We start from the raw sequence: 15,446 nt of genomic DNA, 5'->3' as shown, positions 1-15,446 counted from the left end.
AACATGTATAGAAAAACATTCTGATTTATACAAAAAAATGTATAACATGAATGAAAAATGTACAGATGTTAATCTTGTATATGAAAAATGTTAATCATGTGTATAATTTTTTTGTGACAATTAAACATTTCACGCATTTGAAAAGCAATGTATGTGACATCTAAGAAATGTTTATGCAACTTTAAAAATTGTTTTTTTAGTTGAAAAATGTTTCGTACAATCAAAAAAATGCATGTCACATTTAAATATATATTCACAAGTTTGAAAAATGTATTTGTGACATTTTCAAAATAAAACATTGTACATTTTATTAAAATGTTTGCAGAGTTCCAAAAAATGTTCTTTAGGATTCAAAAAAGTTTCAACATGTATTGAAAAAATGTTTAACATGTATTTAAAATATATTCAGTACATGTTTTGGCTAAATGTTTAACGAGTATAAAAATATTTTACATGTATACAAAAAGTGTACAACATGTATGACAAAGTAGACATGTGTTGGAAAAAACAAAAATATAAAACCGGCAATGAAACAAAAACAAATATCAAAGAAGGAAACAAAGAAAAACAAAGTATAAAGAAGAAAAAATAAAATTCAAAGAAAACAATTGCAAAAATAAAAAACATAATGAAGAAGAAAGGAAATCAAAGGAAAAAACAACAGAAAACGAAAAACACAAGGAAGAAAACCTGACTGAATCAAACGAGCGTAGCGACCGGAGGCGGCGCGAGAGAAGCTGTCCAACGACGCAGCTAATGGGCCGTCTCGCTATTGTGTCACCCATACACGATTCGACACATACTTGTCGCGTTGGCACACCACTAAAGAGCAACAAGCGGAGGTTCTTTCGGGTACTGCGAGAGGACCGGGCTGACATATTCACAGAGTTCGATGAAAGAGCTGGGCCAACAAGCTGTTGTCTAAGCTCACTAAAGAAACTGAGGAGTACGTTCATCGATCAAGACTTCCCATCTTTTTGGATGGGGGACTCAAGGCGCTTTCAAAAAACATTATTGGTAATGTTCGTGTGGGTGAAAGAGGGACAAAATTGTTACTCCAATCCAACTGCAGCCTCTTTAGCAAAGTCTTTAGAGTTTTTCTTCTAGCAAAGATTGATACCTCCAAAAAGATGCTTCCAAGAGATTTCATTGTAATTCTTAGTTTTAGGATTTATTTTGTATTTTTTTGGATCTTAGATTCAAATCAGTATACCTGTAATTGTTATGAGTATGAATAATATTAAAAGTGTTTCAAACAAATTAAAGAAACTGAGGAAATGATTGTACTTCGGGCGGCCGTCGTCATGTCTCTTTGCTGTAGAGAGCACGTGAGGGGGAGGAAGGAAGCAGGAGAGCTACAGCCCCCAAAATGCTAGACGTATTCCTGATTACGGGCATCCTACCGGCCCATTCCAACCAAATAAACCTCTTCATGCAACAGATAGTCGATTTGGATAACTACAGCACCAAAAATGCTACAGCACATCACCCGTACAAAGTTTTTATTCGACTGGGGAGGAGCCTAACCTGCACCTTGCCTTGCTACGCCTACGGGCCTACTGCAAGTTGATCCGGTGCCACAGTTCACGGAACGGAGCACGTGCAATCTCGATTCCTCGGCTTTATTCTCCAAAGTGCCCTTCTTGAGCAAGTCAGACTCCAGCTTCGCTAGCAAGATCTCGGAACGGCCTCCTCGTTTTTTCCGTCAGTCCGTTACTACCATGGGCAGAGAGATATTCCACGACTAGCTCTTGCCGACTCTTGGGCAAAATTAGCGTAGGTGTAGCTGACCAATTAGAGAGATGCATCTTCCGTTGTGGAAATCCCCGCCTCTCCAATTGTAGCAGACTAGCTGGTTAGGGCCAACCTCGGCAAAGTTATCTGAAATCTAATTGCAACAGAGCTTCGATCATGGATAGAGGCCGCGGCCCAAGAAGTCTATTCAGTTGGGGGCTTTGTACAGCTATTTCTAGACTAACTGACGATGGGCATCGTCATTCCTGAAGTATCTAAAACATTGCCATCTCTGATGCCTCCCAGTTCTAGTCCTACTAGCTAGTCTACTACTCCCTCGGTCCGAAAAACACTTGTCTCAAGCTTGTCCCTCAAATGAATATATCTAGCACTAACTTGATGCTAGATACATCCATTTGAGAGACAATTTTTTTTGGGACGGAGGGAGTACAACTAGAAGCACCCAAAGAAATGGTGGCGGAATGAGTTAGAAAATAGGGTTTAGGGTTTCCGTGGGGCAAAGCCTCTCCACGTCTTTCTATATATATAACAATCAGCATACAATTACATACGTACAGGGTACGTGTACATGACACGCTAGACCTATTTTAACACTCCCCCTCAGTCTGAACTTCTACTCTGTACAAGGTTTAGATTGGTACTAAAACGGTCTAGCATCTGTCTGGTGGCTGGTTTAGTAAACACATCAGCCAGCTGATCGTTAGAAGAAATGAATCTGACCTCAAGAGCTCCAAAAGCAACACGCTCACGCACAAAGTGAAAATCAATCTCGATGTGCTTGGTACGTGCATGGAAAACTGGGTTGGCAGTCAGATATGTGGCCCCTAAGTTATCACACCAGAGAACCGGAACACGCTGCTGAGACACTCCAAGCTCTTTGAGTAGTGACTCTACCCAGATGGCTTCAGCAGCTCCATTCGCCAAGGCTTTGTACTCGGCCTCTGTGCTTGACCTCGACACTGTTGGTTGTTTCTTCGAACTCCAGGAAATGAGGTTCGGTCCAACGAATATGGCGAAACCTCCAGTTGATCGACGATCATCCGGACAACCTGCCCAATCTGCATCAGTGAAGATACTAATGCTAGTAGAGTCAGCCTTGCGAAATTTCAGCCCTGTGTGCAACGTTCCTTTCACATAGCGTAAAATCCGCTTAACGGCTTCCCAATGAGCATCAGTGGGCTGTGAGAGAAACTGACACACCTTGTTCACTGCAAATGAAATATCCGGACGGGTGAGTGTTAAATACTGCAGTCCACCAACAACACTGCGATACCGGAAAGAATCATCGGTACTGAGAGGCCGTCCAGACACTCGTGCAAGCTGCTCGGAAGTAGACAACGGTGTGGAAGTAGGCTTACAATTCTCCATGCTCACACGGTGTAAAAGATCCAAGGCATACTTCCGTTGAGTCAATGTCATCCCCCCTGAATTGTAGGACGCTTCCAGACCAAGAAAATACTCCAACGGCCCAAGGTCCTTGATAGCAAAACTGGCAGCGAGGGCATGAACAAGACCATCAACCGCACGTGGAGAAGATCCGGCAATGACAATGTCATCCACTTAGACAAGCATATAGATCTGAACATCACGATAGCGGAAGAAAAACAGAGACGTATCTGCTTTGGAGGAGGCAAAACCCAAAGCGAGAAGACGAGCACTGAGCCGAGTGTACCATGCACGAGGGGACTGCTTGAGTCCATAGAGGGCGCGCTGAAGCTTGCACACATGCGAGGGAAAACGAGCATCCTCGAAACCAGGTGGCTGCTGCATATAGACGTCCTCGGAGAGATACCCATGAAGGAAAGCATTGCCGACATCAATCTGCCGAAGACTCCAACCGCGAGAAACAGCCAAGGCAAGAACCAAACGAACGGTGGCCGGCTTGACAACCGGACTGAAGGTATCACCATAGTCAATGCCAAGCTGCTGTGTGAAACAATGGGCGACCAGACGAGCTTTGTACTTATCAACAGAGCCATCCGGACGGTGCTTGGTCTTGAAGATCCATTTGCTCCCAACAACATTGACACCGCGCGGCCGAGGCACAAGAACCCAAGTCTTGTTGTGATGCAGAGCAGTGATGGTATATGGACGGGCCGGTCACGCCAGGCAGTCTCACGGAGAGCATCACGATGAGAGACAGGCACCGCCAGAAACGCACGGTGACGGGGATCATAGCGGATAGTCCCGTTGGTAGGAACAAGAGCACGGCGAGTATGATCGCGGGTGCGGGTAACCATGGTGTGTGCAGGAGCAGCTGGGGGCGTCGTGGTCGAGGGAGCTGGACTCCCCTCGACAGAGGGCGACGCGAGCTGCGGTGGCGATGGCGGAACAGCATCCTCGAGCACCGGGGCGGGGGACACCGCGTCACCGCGCGGCAAGGAGGCCGCGGAGGGGCCGAGCGAAGCGGCCGGGTCCGTGGACGGGCCGGTCGAGCCGGGCGAGGCGGTAGCCGATGGACCAGCCAGGCCGGGCGAGGCGACGACCGAGCCGGGCAACGCGGGAGCCAAGCGGGAAGACGTGCATGTCCCATGCACGTCGATCGCCAAGGAGGGCTGCGTGACGGCCACGTGGGAGCGGCGGGCAGAGGGCGTGCATGCGCCATGCACGTTGAGCGCTGGAGAGGGCGAAGCCGAAGAATCCTGCACAGAAGCAACAGGGCCTGGGACAGGCGTGTCAGTAGACAAATAAGACAAGTCGTATTTGCGCATATGGTCACCCGTAGCCGGTTCAGTGGGAGGAAAAGAGAGAACATCAGCCAAAGAAGAGACATCAACAGTGACCCCAGGAGTGGCATAGGGAAAAACAGACTCGTCGAAAACAACATCACGGGAGATGTAGATACGTCCCGTGGAACGATCAAGACACTTGTATCCCTTATGATTCGGACTATAGCCCAAGAAAACACACATGGTGGATCAGAAAGCAAGTTTGTGTGCATTATATTTGCGCAAACTAGGCCAGCAGGCGCACCCAAAAGTGCGAAGAAACTTATAATCGGGGTGCACCTTAAGGAGACGATATATGGGTGTATCTTGTTGAAGAACAGGTGTAGGCATGCGATTAATGAGATAGCATGCCGTAAGGAATGCCTCATCCCAAAAACGCAATGGGAGAGAAGAATGAGCCAGCAAAGCAAGGCCTGTTTCAACAAGATGACGGTGTTTGCGTTCAGCAATGCCGTTCTGCTGAGACGTGTGCGGGCAAGACACACGATGAGAGATGCCAGTGCGTTGGAAATAAGGATGCAACCGGTGATACTCACCACCCCAGTCGGATTGAACAGCTATGATTTTAGTGTGGAGAAGACGCTCAACATGAGCCTGAAAAGCATAGAATACTTGCTCAACTTAGACTTATGCTTAAGGAGATAAATCCAAGAGAAGCGTGAGTAATCGTCAACGAAGCTCACATAATATTTATAACCTCCGGAAGAAGCAATAGCTGGCCCCCAAACATCAGAATGAATTAACTCAAGAGGCATAGTGGAAACATGATGTGATAAGTGATAAGGCAATTGTCGACTTTTAGCACGCTGACAAGCATCACACACGGAAGTCTGACGTTCAGAAGAACACACTAAATCATTATTCCTAACAATGTTGTGAACAATATTATTCGAGGGATGACCGAGACGCTGGTGCCACTGGGACGGGGTGGTCTTGATGCCGAGGGACGCTTGGCGGGTGGAGGATGACGATGCGCGACCAAACGTGATGGGGTAGATTCCACCATGACATCTACCGTGAAGAAGGATTTTCTTCGTGGCCGTGTCCTTGACAAGGAAAAAGAAACGGTGAAATTCCACAAAAACATCATTATCAAGGACGAGACGATAAACGGAGAGAAGATGTTGATGAATGTGTGGTAGACGAAGAATATTGCGTAGACGAAGGGATGAACCGGGTATAGTGGAATGACCAATATGCGAAATAGACAAACCTGCACCGTTTGCCACTTGCACTTGATCCTTCCCGCCGTAGCGCTCGTGGAAGTGCAGACGATCAAGATCATTCATCAGGTGGTCCGTCGCACCGGTGTCCAGAATCCAGTGCGGAGGAGGATGTGGACGCGGAGTTGGCGGCGCGGTGGTCATGATCATAGCGGCTGCGACAGTCGCTGGCCTCATGACCCCAATTCTTGCATATCTAGCATCGGGGACGCCAGCGGCGGTTGCGACCACCCCCGTTGCCACCTCTGTTTTCTCCTCCATTGCGGCTATTGCCGCCGTTGTTGTTGTTACGACCAGAGGGGTTGCCCTGGCTGTTGCCATAGCCGCCCGAGCTGGGCGGGAGGGAACCGGCGGAGGGGCGGCCGCCGCTCGGGCGGCCAGAATCGGAGGCTCGGCCGGAAGTGTTGTTGTAGACCGGCCGAGACGCGGCGTTGGCGGAGGACTGCCAATCCTCGTGCTCGGACTGCTACTGCTGAAGGGCCTCGTAGTGGAGAACGCTGGAGTAGAACGCGGGGAACGTGATTGGCACGCCCGCGAAGTTCATGGAGGCGGCGATGGGGTAGTAGGCTTACAATTCTCCATGCTCACACGGTGTAAAAGATCCAAGGCATACTTCCGTTGAGTCAATGTCAGAATGAACTTTCAAGTCATTTGGCTTTTCTAAAGTACAGGGTCAGGCATTCCTTCTTGTTTTATAAGAATCGTTGGGTGATTCTCAACAACCATCACAATTGTATCGAAGTCTACATTTTGAAGGAAATATTTCTGTCCACTTTCACAATATCACAGTTAGGTGTTAAAAGGTGGATGAAAAAACAATAATATAGGTATTGAGTTAGATCAGATGTACTAGTGCATCATAAAAACATCATCTCGAATAGGTTTTAGCCCGCTTTATAAATAAATCAACCACCACATCCATATAAGCAGTGCAGGAAAGTAAACAAGAAGTATGTTGCGGCAACAACGCAAATATCTGCCTAAAGTTCAATTATCTACTTAATGTACAAAGGGGAAGTTATTTATTATTTTACAACCAAAAGTCCTTGTATTAGTAATACTATGACAAAAAAAAGCTAAAAGGGGGACATTGAGGTGATAATAAAAGTCTCTCGAATAGGTTCTTCAAAAAAAAGAAAGATGATAATAAAAGTTCTATGCCTCTAGAGCATGCATGGCTACTGGAAAAAAACTCCTTTGAAGGTCAAGATAGGGCCAGTCAACTATAAGGTTTGTTGAGGCGAAACTGTTTGCAGGAAGCTATGGGTTTGAATACATGATGTTGTATTACAGATGTCTCCCAAATCATAATAGGTACACTAGACGATATTGATTGCAAGATTTGGATGGTATTTTTAAACAAATGTCATATCAATTTGTGTGGATTTTGGATATCATGACATTGCATAGCACACACTATCTCCTATGTTTATCCCAACAAAGTCAGTGTAATTTGTCTAGAATCTAGAGCTTGACATGACATGACGAATCCCTGCTCCCAAATTTGTAAGATCTGAAATTGGTAAGACGTGACAATATTAGGATCACTTGTGTTGCACAATGTGTTGTGAAAAACTGACATGTGTTTTGAAAAGTTTTCCTTTGAGTTGTAGCTTACTGCTAGTTCCATTTTTCTCTATTTCACATCTAATAAAAAGAACAGACGTGAAAGCTCCTCATCTAGTTTGGCCAAAGGTCTGTGTACCCCAAAGCTCGAGGACATCATTAATGTGATAGTAGAAATGACACATTTTTGTTCAGCCGCATTTTCAAAGAGGAAATACTTCTTTTTTTGAAAGATCCAGATTGCCTGGCTTTTCATTGATTTAGCAGAAGAGAGGATACGAAAAAGGTTTTCTGGTCAAGTGATCAGGGGCGAGCTTTTCTCTAAAAAAAGTGATCAGGGGCGAGGCTGCAAACTATGGGCTTATAGAAAATTGCACCTAGCATCAAAAGTACAATGCAGCGATCTCTCACGTCAGATCCCAGAATGGGGGCTCAATGCATTTTGCTCCGGCAAGTCTCCATTGCTCCATGTTGCTTCTAGCTGCGCTGAGGATGTCGTTGCTGTTCGGCTGCTTGCCGTTGAACGTGCAGCAGTTTCGTTCCAGCCATATGCGCCACAAAATCAGGGCCATCAGTGACAGCGCCCACTTCTCGTTGCCCGGCTCCGTCTTGGCGACGATCGCAGACACAATTTAAGTCGTCAAACTGTGTCGCGCCCATCCAGCCGGATATAGCGCGGTGTAGCCCGTCCATGCCGTGGCCCTGTGCTGGATTTCCTTCGCCACACTGCATTTCCAGAACAGGTGAACCGAGGTCTCGAGGTTTCTGTTGCAGAGCTAACAAAAGTATGGATTTCTTGCTTACTGGGGGCTGGTAACCCAAAAAAAGCAATATGGGGGCTTGGGGGTCCCAAATATTGCTGAGATGAACTTAAGTCTACTAGCTTCTTGGGTTTATAAATTTCATAATGGTGGTAGTAAAATGTGGAAACAGATCATTGACTCTAAATATAGAGCCAATAATCCCAATATCTTCTCCTGCCCTGATACTAACTCATCTCCTTTTTGGAAAGGGGTTTTGTGGGCTGCTAAAGCAGCTAAACATGGTTATCAATGGAAAGTGGGCAATGGGAAGATAATCAAATTTGGGAAGATCACTGGTTTGGATTCATGTAGCTTGGCCATTCAATTCTAGGGTTATATAGCATAGCCAATGAGCACAATCAGGTTATTGCTGATTTGTGGGATGGGGTAAACCTTAAAGTCACATTTAGGAGATGTGTAGATAACATGTTGCTTCTCCTATGGTATGACCCGGTAAGCATTGTGCAATCTGTAATCCTAAGTGATGAAGATGATGCTTTAATTTGGAAACTAGAGTCTAATGGTAAATACTCTGTTAGATCTATGTATGCCATGATTAATTTTAGGGGCATTAGCCCAGTTCATATTCCTGATATGTGGAAAATTCATGTCCCTCCCAACATCCATATATTTTTGTGGCTGCTAGCTCATAATAAGTTGTTGGTTAGAGAGAATCTTATAAAGAGACAACACCTAAATGATTTATCTTGCTTGTTCTGCTCTGAATGTGAAAATATCAACCACTTGTTTTTTGAGTGTGTTGTGGCTATGGAGCTCTGGAGAAATATACACTCCATCATAGGGTGCTTCCCCCTGCCTTCTTTTGATAGGGTGGCAGACATGTGGGGAAAAGATAAAAACTTGCAAGCTGAGAATCTAATTATATCAGCTACTCTCTGGGCTATCTGGAGATGCAGGAATGATTTGTGTTTTAATAACACAAACTGGATGGGTGTGCAGGTGGTTCTGAGAAAGATTGCAGGCTATTGCAACCTATGGAAGATCATCTGCAAAGGAAGTGCAAGAGAGCGCGTGGAGGAGATCATTGTGGCTATCTGGGAGGCTGCAAGAAAACCACCGCTGCTGCTCTGGCCAGAGCCAGGCTGAAGAGGAATGAGCTTTGGCTGCAATACTCTCTGCAAAAGATGGGAGGGTGGATGGGCATGGAGAAGAGCGTGATCCTTGATGGTTAAATCTGGCTCCCTGTTCCCTTCCCGCTGCGGGGTTTGCCAGTAGCTAGTCTCTTTAGCTTAAATCTTTTAGCCTTGTTCCTGTATTAAGATGTTTGTAGTGTTGAGGTTTCTGAAAACCATGCCGGAGGGATGTCTCAATCTCCTCCTGCGGTGTGTAATAAATGATGTACTCTGTTGGGTTTCATTTTCTATGGGAAATGGAACTGGGGCTGGAGCCCTTTTCTTTAAAAAAAAGACGATCGTTTGCACCAAAGCCGATTGTGATGCAACAGACATCAAAAGAATTTGACCAGTCCTGTGGTCCACACCTTACAGATCAGCGACTCGAGCTCCGTGCGCGGCCGATCAGAGAACTGCATGTCATAGGCCAAACGAGCCGAGTATTCAGCGCCCCCCGCCGTCCAGTTGATGGCATCGTGCTGGCCTGCGATCAGCATGATCCGTGCGTCCCTGATGACCCGCGGTAGCAGGATGAACTGCGGCAGGATGTTGTTGACGTTGCCGTGCCACAGATCATGAACCCAGCCGGCCCCGAGCAGCGCTGCAACCACTGATCTATTCTTAAGGATGGAGTGGTTGTAGAGGTCAGGGAAGGTTAGCTTCAGAGCCCGACCGCCGATCCAGTTACAGTCCCAGAAGCTGGCCTGCTCCCCGCCTCCGATGGGGACCACGGTCGCCGTGGAGAACATGGCTCTGTCTTTGTCGTCGCACGGCGAGCCTGATCCCACTACATTTGGTTTCCACAAAGAAGGTGAAATGAAATGCTACTGGGAACCTTGTATGTTTGTCCCTAGACGGACAAGTACAGATCGTCATGGACGTGATGAACCTAAACCCTGCATTCTCGGATGCTTCCCAGGCCTAGTCCTACTACAGGCACCCAAAAATAACGGTGGTGAAATGAACTTGAGGTCGGTTAGCTTCTCTGAAATATAGAGCTAGGAACCAATTCCTTCTCCCTATTTATAGATAGAAAGAGCAATGGAGATGTACTCTATTTGATCTGCTTCTACAACCTGACAACCATAAATGGTTTGATAACATTGTACTCAGCATATAAAACCCCCAAATTAGTAGATTCTCAGTTGTATTCAAGTATGCATTGATTTTAATTGGTGAAATTTCCGATAGGGTTGGTAAGAGTTTCTGCATGTTGCAGGTTTTAGATAAATGATCTTCCTTATTTAGTGAGGACTTTGCTCACGGGTAATTATTTGCAAGTTACGCAAGCAGCTCTTCGTTCACAAGCCAAGCAAATATCTGGAGACGAAGAAGAGTTGTAGCTGACCGAGCGGCAAGGTTTTGGTTACCGGTCGAAATTTCAAGATTTCCCATGGTTACCAAGTATTTTCGTGCCCCTCGGTAAATCCTCATACCGAGCAAAGAATACCAAAATTTTAAATTTTTTGAATTTAAACGCTCGATTTATAGTAAAGTACATAGGATCTATTTAATGCCATGAGAGTTGGTTCTGACATGTTGGTAGCAACCTGGTTCCTGTTTTGAGAGGTCTCTGGTTCTAATGTTCGTTCATTCACTTATTTGAATTAAAAATTCAACTATGAAATTCGTTTGAAATATTCTCGGTATTTCTCGGTAAGCGTGGTAACCACGTTTACCAGCCCCCCTCAATAAAATTGCCTTATTCGGTAGTATGTTCTTAACCTGGCTTTCTTTCCTAGATTACTCTTTGGCAAAACCTCTTCGATCTTCTACCTATGGACCATGGAAGAGAGAGAGATCACAAGTGGACCATGGAAGAGAGAGAGAGAGAGAGATCACAAGTATATTTAATTTGTTGTATTATTTTTCTTAATTGACATGAGTAGGTAACTAGGTATTGCTAATCTCTTATATTATTTTCCTTAATTGGAACCAAGACCTGGGCATTACTAGATAGTGATAAGAACACAATTAATTTACTCACAAATATGAAGCAGATCAACATGGAGATTAAAACATATAGTTCCCGTGCAAATAAGTAATGAAGGCATCGTCCGACGGGCGACACAGGCGTCCTCTTCCTTGGGCCTTCCTTGGGCATGAGTAGGTATTTGTAATCTCGTATATAGGTATGTAACTATCAGATGAACCTAATATAATATTTAAAAGATCAGTTTGATCCCACCAACATCATGCAACTGATAGTTGAGATCAGCTTGACAAATCGTCTCTGTTAGTATATTCCTTGGACTCCACTGAGGCAACTTGAGCAAAAGGTCTGTTACTACCACCTACCATTTGACATGCTGATTGTACCAGAGCAGATGTGGGTATTGGTATGATATTAGCTAATGTTACACAGATATATTGTGCACGATGAAAATGCTGATCGATCTGCTAGAACCCAGCGTGTGCAATATGACCAGGGTGTAACCGATCCTGATCCTAAGGAAGCTGAACTTCCAAAATTTCTGCATATTATCTCAGCAAATCTAGATCGATATCCAGGGCCAGCAGAGTTGCGATCATGGACAGAGGCCGCCGCTGGAGAAGTCAGTTCAGATGGGACCTGGTACCGTTATTTGAAATATCTGACGAATGCTGTAGATGTTTAACGCATATACATTGTTTTAGATAGATTATATAATTTTACACCATTTAAAGGTTAATCCTTTCATAAATAAAAGGATAAAAAATATGACTGATTTGATGTTTACCAAAGTTAAAATTTGGATTTTCTAAGGCATACCTTAAGATGAGGTCGGTCATCACAATATATTAAAAAAAACTAACTTTGCAAGGCTACATAGCAGCAAGGTTTTGGTTACCGAATGAGACAATTTTACCCAGGGGGACTGGTAAACGTGGTTACCACGGTTACCAAGAAATACCGAGAATATATCGAGCGAATTTTATAGTTAAATTTTGAATTCAAATAAGTGAATGAATGAACATTCGAACCAGAGACCTCTCAAAACAAGAACTAGGTTTCTATCAACACGTCAGAACCAACTCTCATGGCATTAATTAGATCCTACATACTTTACTATAAATTGAGCGTTTAAATTAAAAAAATTGGTATTTTTTGCTTGGTATGGGGATTTACCGAGGGGCACGGAAATACGCGGTAACCATGGGAAATCTTGAAATTTCGACTGGTAACCAAAACCTTGCATAGCAGTGACACTGTAAATTTCACTATGATTGCCATGTCGATAATAGCATGAACCGATAATATATAGATTGGTTTGGTATAAGCAAACTGCCAAAAAATATTACAGGAGAAATACATCTACGAACAGTATCTCTCAGCTACCCCGTGGTAGCGAGCAAACAAGCCCTTTTGTCGACCTTTTACGGTTGTCTCTAGACTACCTGAGTCAACGAAGCGCGTCATATGCTTGAAATGCTGCATTGTCTGATGTCTCCCAGGTCTAGTACACAAAAAACACTCAGAAGAAAATTTTGGTGAAATGAACTTCAAGTCAGCCAGCTTCTCCGTAGTACAGACTACAGAAGCAGGCATTCCTTCTCCATGTCTATAACAAGAGCAATCGAACATTGATCTGGTTGTACTTGATTCAGCAAGATTGTACTTCCATATCAAGACCACACATTACTGCTTCTCGGCTGTATACAAGTCTATGTTTATGGCTTATTATGATTTGGTGAATTCTTTTTAGAAGGTTGATTAACAGGCTTCTTCACGCCGCACATCTCTCTGCATGAATAAAAGCTCACAATGTTGACCCGAAAATCCATGGTGAGAAGCCGTAGAGCAAACTGATACTGTGCTATAAAATTGTACATGCTTAACTTTTTTTGGCGGAAAGATAAATGCTTAGCCCTATTTAGCGTTTCTTTAATTGTTCAGAAGCACTTGTTTGATAATTGAATGAAAAGTGCTAGTGCAAGCCCTTGCTTGCAAGCCATCATTCCCAAGATGTCCAGAGAATGTAGGAGACAAGAAGCGTTGTCGTCGGCTATCATAAAATTGTCAACGCCTCTAGCTGATCGAGAAGAGTTTGCTAATTAGTATGGTATTTGCTTAGCTAGATTGCTTGCTGAAGTACTCTTATGACAATAACCTATTTGACCTTCTACTTATTTATGGACAATGGCAGCAAGTATGATACTGGAACAATGCATATTGGCCTCCATGTGCTTGGTTTGCATCTGAAATCCAGTTCATCCTTTTGCTGCAATGTTCAATATTCTACTAATTAAGCTCAGCATGTTTAATTAGCTTTCCAGGTAAAATGTTCAAAATTCATGATTCTAAAACTTTTAATATAGTCTTGAGAGATGAAACAAATTTTTTAGTTGATCACACACTTAGTTCTGCTGTTGTTTCATCCGGCATATTGTTCATTAAGTGCATAAGCAGGGTCTTTATACGAAAGCCTATTTTGAGTAATAAGCAGGGTCTGATGCAAGTTGGCTAACTTGGCTTCTGATCCTAGAGCATCTACAGCTGGACCTCTCAAACCCGCATCATACGCCCGGACGGACCGCCCAGTTACTGTCCGGTCACGATTTTTTGACCCAGACAGACCCCCCCAAAGGCCCTCAAACACCCGGGCTGACCGGCACCCCTTATATCCAGCCAAAATATAAGGCGGATACGGGGGCACCCGGACACGCCCAGCGACCCACTGTAGGTCGTAGCGGTCCCACCTGCAGCGACCGAAGCTCCTCCATCTCTCGTCGGTGCAACCAAATTTTAGTCCCACATCGCCGGGCGAGGCGGACGCCGCCTGGCTTAAATAGCTGCGCCAGCGGATGGCGGCAAGCTTGGTTGTTGTTGTGTAGGTCTATCAATTCTCGCATGTATGATCGAGATAAATTTGACACTAGATTGCATTTCATCGACTCATGATTGTTCATCGAGTGTCAAGTTTGTCTCGATTATATACTTTGATACCTCTACTACAATGACAATAGATTTTTATTTTATTTTGATGCATAGACACATAGTGATTAAAAAAATGACACCAGTGTTCCCTATGTGAAGAAGATAGTCCCTGACTATGAATCTTCTATGTGATAAAGATAGAAGATTCATAGTAAGAGTCAATATCCTTAACATAGGTTGCAATGATGTCAGAAGCTTATCCCTTCTGGACGATCCGGATATTTATGCTGGTCGACTAGCTCATCAGTCGGCGAGGTGGGGACTAATACGGGTGTGAAAATGTTAAGTATGAGCAATTTTCGGTGCCCATGAAATATGGAACGAAAGGAATGCTAGGGTCTTCTGCTCCAAAGCATCACTTCCTTCTAGGGTGGTCGTGACGATTAAGGATGAGGGAAGACTTGGGTTATCGCCGGGGCTAGATTGTTGGGAAACTTTATTCCGAGAGAGTGATCTCAGTTTTTTCTCGGACCTGGGTGGTCCTGTAACCTTGAAAACTATATCTTACTCCTTTTAATTAATGAGATGTTGCAAAGTTTTTGCCTCCGTTTTGAAAAAAATTAATCGGTGCCCAGGCCCAAGACGGACAGGATGATCGACGTGCATGGCCCTGCATGTAACTGATATTTTAAAAATAGGATACGTGGTTGTAAATTGTGAAATATGAAGAGTGGCCGGTGAGTGTCCGCGGACGCGGCTGTAGATGCTCTTAAGCCCTCGTTTTTGTTGGGTTCCTGTTATTACTGACTGAACCGGGCTTCTTATCTCCACATGGCTCACACTGCTCCGATGCGCTAACCCCTCCTTCTCGGTGTGTCGAACCGCCTGGCTGCTCCTGGCATGCATGCCACACCACCTGGCGTCTCTGCTCGCCGGCACACCCACAAAACCCTTAGCTTGCCGAAGCTGGATGTGTCCCGCTCGCCGTATTTGCCTCGCTCACCTCGAGGAGTAGCTGACCCTTGCTACCCCTGCGGTGCCATTCTTACTCCTTTCTGTTATTTAGAACCCTGGCGTGCAATGCAAACGTTGTACGGTTGTCTTTAGACAAACCGACAAGGGACATCGTCACACGGGAAGAGATAGACACGCTACATTCTCGGATGCCTCTCAGGCCTACTACTAGTCCAACTACATGCATCAAAAGTAAGGGTGGCCAAATGAGCTTCAAGTCGGCCAGCTTCTCTGAAGTGCAGAGGTATGCATTCCTTCCCCTGTTTATATAGGAAGAGCAATCGAGCCGTACTCTATTTGATGTGGCTCCAAAACCTTACATGGTTTCATGACAGTGTACTCGCCATATAAAGACCACACCAATT

Source organism: Triticum aestivum, chromosome 7D (genome assembly GCF_018294505.1).
Source record: "Triticum aestivum cultivar Chinese Spring chromosome 7D, IWGSC CS RefSeq v2.1, whole genome shotgun sequence".
NCBI lineage: Eukaryota > Viridiplantae > Streptophyta > Magnoliopsida > Poales > Poaceae > Triticum > Triticum aestivum.
The sequence above is the reverse complement of the archived record's forward strand: the minus strand, read 5'-3'. Positions refer to the sequence as shown.